Here is a 7,188-nt window from a genome sequence, read left to right as displayed (position 1 = left end):
CATAGTAAACCACCTGCTGCTTTTAATGGTTTCTTTATTTGATTAAATCATTTAAATAGTTTTCCTTATTAAATTGAGATTAATAATATAAGTACTATTAACACATTTAAAAGTATGAGAATCTCCAGAATCCACGTTTTTTACTACTATTACATACATACGATGTAATAATTAATGTCTTGCTAAGAGCAAATTATGTGTAAAAATCTTTCTTGATGTTAAACAGTGTCTCCACTAACAGTCTGTTCTTCTTGATTGCCCTTGTTTTCCTATTTAACTAATTACTTTGTATTTTAAGTAGGCCTTTTCTTTCGTATGATCGCCAAGTGGAATGCACCTATTGAGTCTGTCCTTAAATGTAAATGTCGATGAATGGCAAGGAAACTAAATATTTGTAAAATGTGTTGTCTTGTCACTTGTAATGCATTCAACACAAGCAGATAATGGTGGAGCTTGACATTTATAGTTCTTTATGAAGTGTAAACTTGACTAGCTGAGAAATTCTGTAAAATATTATCATATTTTATAACCAATTCAAAGTATTTCATTGAATACAGAACATTGCAAATGTCATTATAACAGATGGGTTTCAACCAGGGTTGCACTACATTGCTCATGGCAGACTGGTCTCTTTGGCAGTGTAAAAAAGTCCTCACAGCAGGAATAAAACAGTGTACATATACTGAGTCATATACTGAATATATTAGGCACATTTACTGACTGCAGCCACCTGTTGTGGCACAATTTATCTGCCCCTCCCCACCCTGTCCAACAATGGAAGTGACCATTACAGGACCAATACTGACCAGATATTATTTGGTTGGTGAATCATGTTCCTTATAGCAGTGTTACCGTCATGGTAGTGGCAACAAGGTTATTGTTTTTTCCTTTAACATCTCAATGTCAATGCTGGATTGAGGATGGACCAGCAATCAAAAATATCAACCCACAAAAATGGACCACATAAATGGCTAGAGCACAAACAGTCTATGGAAAAAGATTATATCTAACTGTGCACCTACACAGTGCACCAACAAGAAAATCAGTCTAAGAAGCGGTCAGTAAAAGTAAGCAGTGAGCATGACCTGTTCACTCACCGCTGACATAAAGGTGTATTCCATAACACATGCTGCATACAAATCCCCTATCTCTAAATAAACAAACAAACAAGCCAAAACCCAATAAACATCAGCATTTCTGCAAACATAGCTAATCTTCTGAAGAGTTAGTATTTACACATAATTCAAAGGAGAAAACATTCCAGGTTGTGCTCTGTTGCATTTCACTGACATCTTGACCGTTGCAGGCCGGTGAGAACTTGAGGGGAATTCATTGCACTCTGTGCAATATTTCAGTCAGAGCTTTGAGATCTGAGAACAATGAACAGGTCTGTGATGAGTCTTTGCTGCTTCAGCAATCTGGCTTCCCTGCTGCTCTCAAAGCATTAAACCCTACTGTTCCATTCCCAGTCTAACAGGAACAGGGCAGAAATTGCCATGGGAATTTCTATACTGCCTGCTTATTGGAACCATGTCACCATTACTATGCTCTCTGTCTCCCTTTCTCTCTCTCTTCTCTGCTTCTCTTCCTTGCTTGTTCTCAGTCTTACCTTGTACCATCTTGAAGCCAGTAGCTAACAATAGACCATTGTGTTGGTACATGTTGGTTAAACATGTTTGTTAAACATGTAAATCAATACAGTGCGGAGTGAGCTTTAATCAAAGCTGTCCTCATTCATTTTTGACATCCTTTGCCCTGTACAGCTGTTTGTGGACACACACTTTGAATTTGAAGACAGTATTGTGTTTTTTGTTAGAAATGCACTACAATGAGCTTAAGGATGAGTCATGAACTTGTGTTGTGCATCCCTGAGCTGTAGGATGAGTAGGTGCAGGCCACTTCCACAGGCCAACAATGTAGCCAGTCTTGGGGCCTTGAGAAAAGTGGGCTCCCTGATGAATTGGGATTTTAATGTGAGCTGACAGGAGGACTGCACTCAAACAGGATAGCCTGAGGCAGACAGGAGGTGGCTCCCTTGTTAGACTGTTCCAAGTTCAGCCAAGCTAGCCAGATTGGTGGCATCTTAATGAGACTCCACATTGCAAGAACAGCTTCTGTGGAGCCACTTACTGTACCTGAGTTTACAAGTTGCTCTTTCTTTCATTCATGAAAATAATGACTCAAGTAGAAATAAAAATAGCCTGTGCACTGTAAAAATGAGAAGTCTGCTCAATTTAACATGATGAGGTAACAGATTACATAGGGTTTTTTGTGTCAGCTCCATTTGATGGCACCAGAGTTCACCCAACTCAAACTTATTAGTTTAGTTAAAAGTTCTCCAAACTCCCTGTTCTAGTTCTGCAACTCAATAAGTTAAAAAATTAGATTTTTTTAACCCCTTGAAATCTCAGGCCTATTACATACCAAGGCTTATTATACAGTATTTATACAGTGCTGGGGGGCCCTGGCCTTTTAAGGGGTTACCTCAGTTTGCCCCCCATTTGGGACTTCTTCCGTCACACAATCCCATCAGGCATTATTAAACAGTTTTGCGAAGTTAAAACAACAGAAATTTATCTGCTTAACTTCAGGTGCTCTTAAATAGCGCATTGGACTAAGCATTCACCCCAACAGGAGATTGTAAGTTTAAACCCCAGCACTGCCATAGCCATCCATGAGTTCCCAAGAGGAGAAAATATCTAATGGGACTGTGTGATGGAATAAGTCCCAGCTAGTGGGGGAATTGAGTAAAAGAATATATATATTAATTACCAAACTGAGATACAGAACTGAAAAATTAACAGAATTTTTAAACTAAACTAAGACATTTGAGTTGGGTGAACTCTAGTGTCCTTAAGTTGAGTTAACTGAAAAAAAGCCAAATAATCAGTTATTTTACAATTTTAAGTAGAACTGACCTCAATTTTTAACAGTGCAGTTGAACTTCTCTTTACATCCAGTAACTATCATCATAGGAGCTGAAGTCTGTTAGACATTATTCTTCTCCTTTTGGGATCTTTAAGGTCTTAAATAAAGTGCTACAGCATAAAAAATTTGAGGTGTGAACAACAGCAAAGCAGTCCAGGTGCTGTCACTGACATAACAGAATGAAATAAAAAACAAAAGGAGAATTATAACTCCATGCAAAGGGGTAAAGTGGAAATGTTTGAAATTTGAAAATACTTACAGAAGTACAAATCCCTTAGAATTGTACTTGTAACTTATCACTACTATCCATGTCGATACAGTGCCAGTGGCTGAGTCAAGATCTGCAGGATCATCTGTTCAGAAATAACACTCATGAGCGTGATTATTTTGGAAAGCATCTTTCAGTTTGAACTGTCAGAACAGGATGCAGATCAGAAGTGAAGATATTTCTATCCCATGGATCATGCCAGGTTTCTCCTGGAGACAGAGGTAAAAATGCTCTTCCCTCCGTCATACATTTTTCTCTGTTAATTTAACTCTGCCAAGCTCGTCCATCATTTGACTCATGGACCACCGCAAAACTTCTCAGTGGAATGGCTTTCCACAGGGCGCAGTGGAGAGGAGAGCGGGAACAAATTAGATGGCTATTTCTGTCTCCAGCCTGGGAGGTGAGAGCTCTGGCTTCTTGCAGGTGAAAAATTAATTAGGTGTGTGGGTGGAGGTGCTGTTGGGAGCCGGAGGCAATGCATAAGTCATCAGGATAGACGTCTGCTTGTCATAGCCATAGAAAGTCTCCACGAAAGGGCTCATCAATAGCATTTATAGATCTGCCAAGGGAAAACGACACAGCATGTCAGTCTGACATTCTGGACATGCTGTTCCCCCTACGTTGTCTCCTCCTCACTATCACTGCACAGCCTTAAGGCTGCATTTACCTGAAGAGCATCCAATTTTACACTAACAAACCCTTTTGGAGTGAGCGGTGGTTTGAGGGGGTTTGTTGGTGAGAAGCCTGATTCTGAAAGCCAAATTTCTATGTTTCTGGCACATTTTAAGTAGGGTTGTTAAATGATTCAAATAGTATATCGTGATTAATTGCATTGTTTTGTGTAGATTAATCATATTTCACTTACTTGCTCAAATTTGACTCTAAAGTGATTTTTTTTTTCATTTAATAAGCAGTGCTTTTTGTTATGGACAACAACAAAAACAAACAAATGGATAAGGTTAGGATGTAACGCAACACAAGTATTGGAAATATGTATTCAGAATACAGACATTAAGTATCTGTATTCACTCCAAGTTACATTTTGCAAAGGCAATACTCAGAAAATTTTGAGGAGAATACTTTTAGAACACTTACCTACTAAATATATTTTTAAAATCTTCAAAAGAAACACCATCAATGCTTGTTTATTAACTACTTTAGAATCAGTACTACTTTACAATTTGACTAATGTTCTCGTTAGACAAATTCTAAAGAGGACAACAGTTAATGGCCTCTTTACAAACACTGATGTTCCTGCTAAAGCCTGAGTATACTCAGCTTTACTGAACTCGTTTGAAGGATGATCAAGCCGATAATCTCCTCTGTAGTGAACATGTTTGTGGGTGATAAGTTTAGCATCATTGTTGCACTAGACTTGGGGGATTGTGGGAGGAACAGTGCTTTGAAGCAGGCAGTGAGAGAGAAAAAAAATGTCGAACTTTTTGGAATTTTATTTAAAAGATAAATGAGCAAATTTTTAATGAAACATATCAAAAAAATAGTTACATAAATAAATAGGGCAAACAACAGCAGCAGTGTGAATTAAATAAAATTGTTTTGTTTTTTCTCATGTGCTTTAGCAAAATACATTGTAAATGCATTCTAAAAGTATTCAAAATATATTCTAACCACATTATTTTTTTATGTATTGTAACAGAACAAATTATTTTGGACAGTGTATTCAGTATTCAGCCATCACTACTTTTTTAAAGCATTTTGCTCATCGCTGCAAATGGATTACTGGCCAATTCAAGACTCACCTCTTATTCAAAGCCCAGATAACCAGACTGAAGCTTATTTTTGACATATTTTGAGAATATATATAATTACAGAATATAGAATATATATGATATACAAACTCATTTCCAAAAAAGTTGGAACGCTATGCAGAATGTAAATAAAAATAGAATTGCAATGATGTGCAAATCATGTAAACCATATTCTTAGAGGGAAATACTACAAAGACAACACATCAAATGTTAAAACTGAGAAATTTTATTGTTTTTTGAAAAAAAAAGCCCATTTTGAATTTGATGCCAACGACATGTTCCAAAAAAGTTGGGACGGGGGGGAAATAACATTTCTCAGTTTCAACATTTGATATGTTGTCTTTGTACTATTTTCAATTAAATATAGGGTTTAAATGATTTGCACATCATTGCATTTTATTTTTATTTACATTTTGCACAGCGTCCCACCTTTTTTGGAAATGGGGTTGTATATGATTCTGATCATGTCATTAAAAATCTCAGCAAAGTTTGTTCTTTTTGAGACAATTAAAAAATACAAAGTCAGAATAGATCTATTGCTTAAATTTATTTGTCAATTATCAAGAGTGTTCTCACATCATCTACTACAGTGTGGAATGGAATATATGTCCAGACCCATAATAAAATGCAAGGCATTGTGTGTAAAGCTTCAAGGATAATTGGAATATCACTTCCTTCGGTTGATTCTGTTTGCTTTCAGCACACCCTGAAGTGAGCAAAGAAAATACTTACAGATTCCTTTCATGCAGCGAGCCATCTTTTCCAAACTCATCCTTCTGGGAGATGCTATAGACCCAAGAAATCTAAGACAACCTGCTTCAAGAGCAGCTTTTTTCGTACTGCTGTAAGGTTATTAAACTCCTCTGAATAGTGTAAATATAGTCTGTATGATACTGTATGATTTCCAGCCTTTGTAAGAATGCACAGATGAAATTACTGTGCAATTTTTCATGATTCTCCTTTGTTAAATCTTGTATACAATGTGTTGTATTGTATATTGTATATGTATCATATTGTATTTTTAAGTGTATTGTGTTACAACAGAGTTGAATTCAATCAATTAATCAATCAATCAATCAAGAATCAATTCATGGGAAAAGACCATTGTGCTTGAAAAAGTGGAAGGTAAAAGAGGAAGAAGATGATCAGCTTCAAGATAGATGGATGCAAGCAGAGGAATCATGAACAAGCCATTCAGAATCCCAAAGAGAAGACAGGATATTCTGGAGAAACACTATCCATATGGTTGCCACCTGTATATGATCCTCTAGTATTACTAAGGATCTTATAGTAGGATGTACAGTAGTAGGATAGTTCCACTTAAAATGACTGAACTCTTTAATACTGAATTACTTTCACAGGAACAATGTACGCTAGTGATCAAAAGTTTAGAATCACACTTGAGATCACTGTTTTTTTTAATCAAAAAATGTTGGTGGATTTCAACCAACTAGTAGTAAGCTGTAAAAAAAGAAGAAATTTTAGATGTGTCCAGAATAATGATCAGAGATGTAGAGGATTCCAAAATGACTGAGAAACCTAAAATAAAATTAATTATCCAGAGTGCCTTGTATTTGAAATATGGTGATCAAATCTCAGGCAGATAACTTATCAAGGAATTACAATGAATAAATAATTACAGTATATTATTTATTATGTAATATTTAAAATATTGAATAAAACATCTTGAAATATCTCTATTATTTCAGTCCACATGGTATAATTTACACTTTCAGAAATAAAAGTATGAAACTGTCACTGGGGTGGTACCCTCAAGGGTACATCTCAGTACTTTTAGTCAGGGAACATAACTGAACCATAATCCATTGAACTGATATTATGTAAGTTATATTGACTCCACACACCAAATCTTGTCTCCAAGCTTTTTATTTTATTGTTCTGTTTTAAAACATCAAGTTATGAAAAAGTACAAATACGTACTTTTCACCTGGGAAAACTTATTTAGGGTACACAGTTGGACCTTAAAAGCACTGTTGTACCTTTAAGGGTACATACCCTAATGGATGAAAATGTACCTGCACAGCACCTTTATTTCTAACAGCATACAATTAAAGAAAATAGCAGCAATTATTAATATAACAAGTGTTACAAGCCTTTTATAGACATTATTTTACTGTATTTTTTTGGCACTAAATTATTAACAATGTAAACTGCTTCTCTTGATAAGGAACTTGGGTGAGACTTTGCAAAAAAAAATGCTTA

The sequence above is a fragment of the Colossoma macropomum genome, unplaced genomic scaffold (assembly GCF_904425465.1).
Source record: "Colossoma macropomum unplaced genomic scaffold, Colossoma_macropomum, whole genome shotgun sequence".
In the NCBI taxonomy this organism is placed as follows: Eukaryota; Metazoa; Chordata; class Actinopteri; order Characiformes; family Serrasalmidae; genus Colossoma; species Colossoma macropomum.
Note: the sequence above shows the minus strand (reverse complement) of the source record.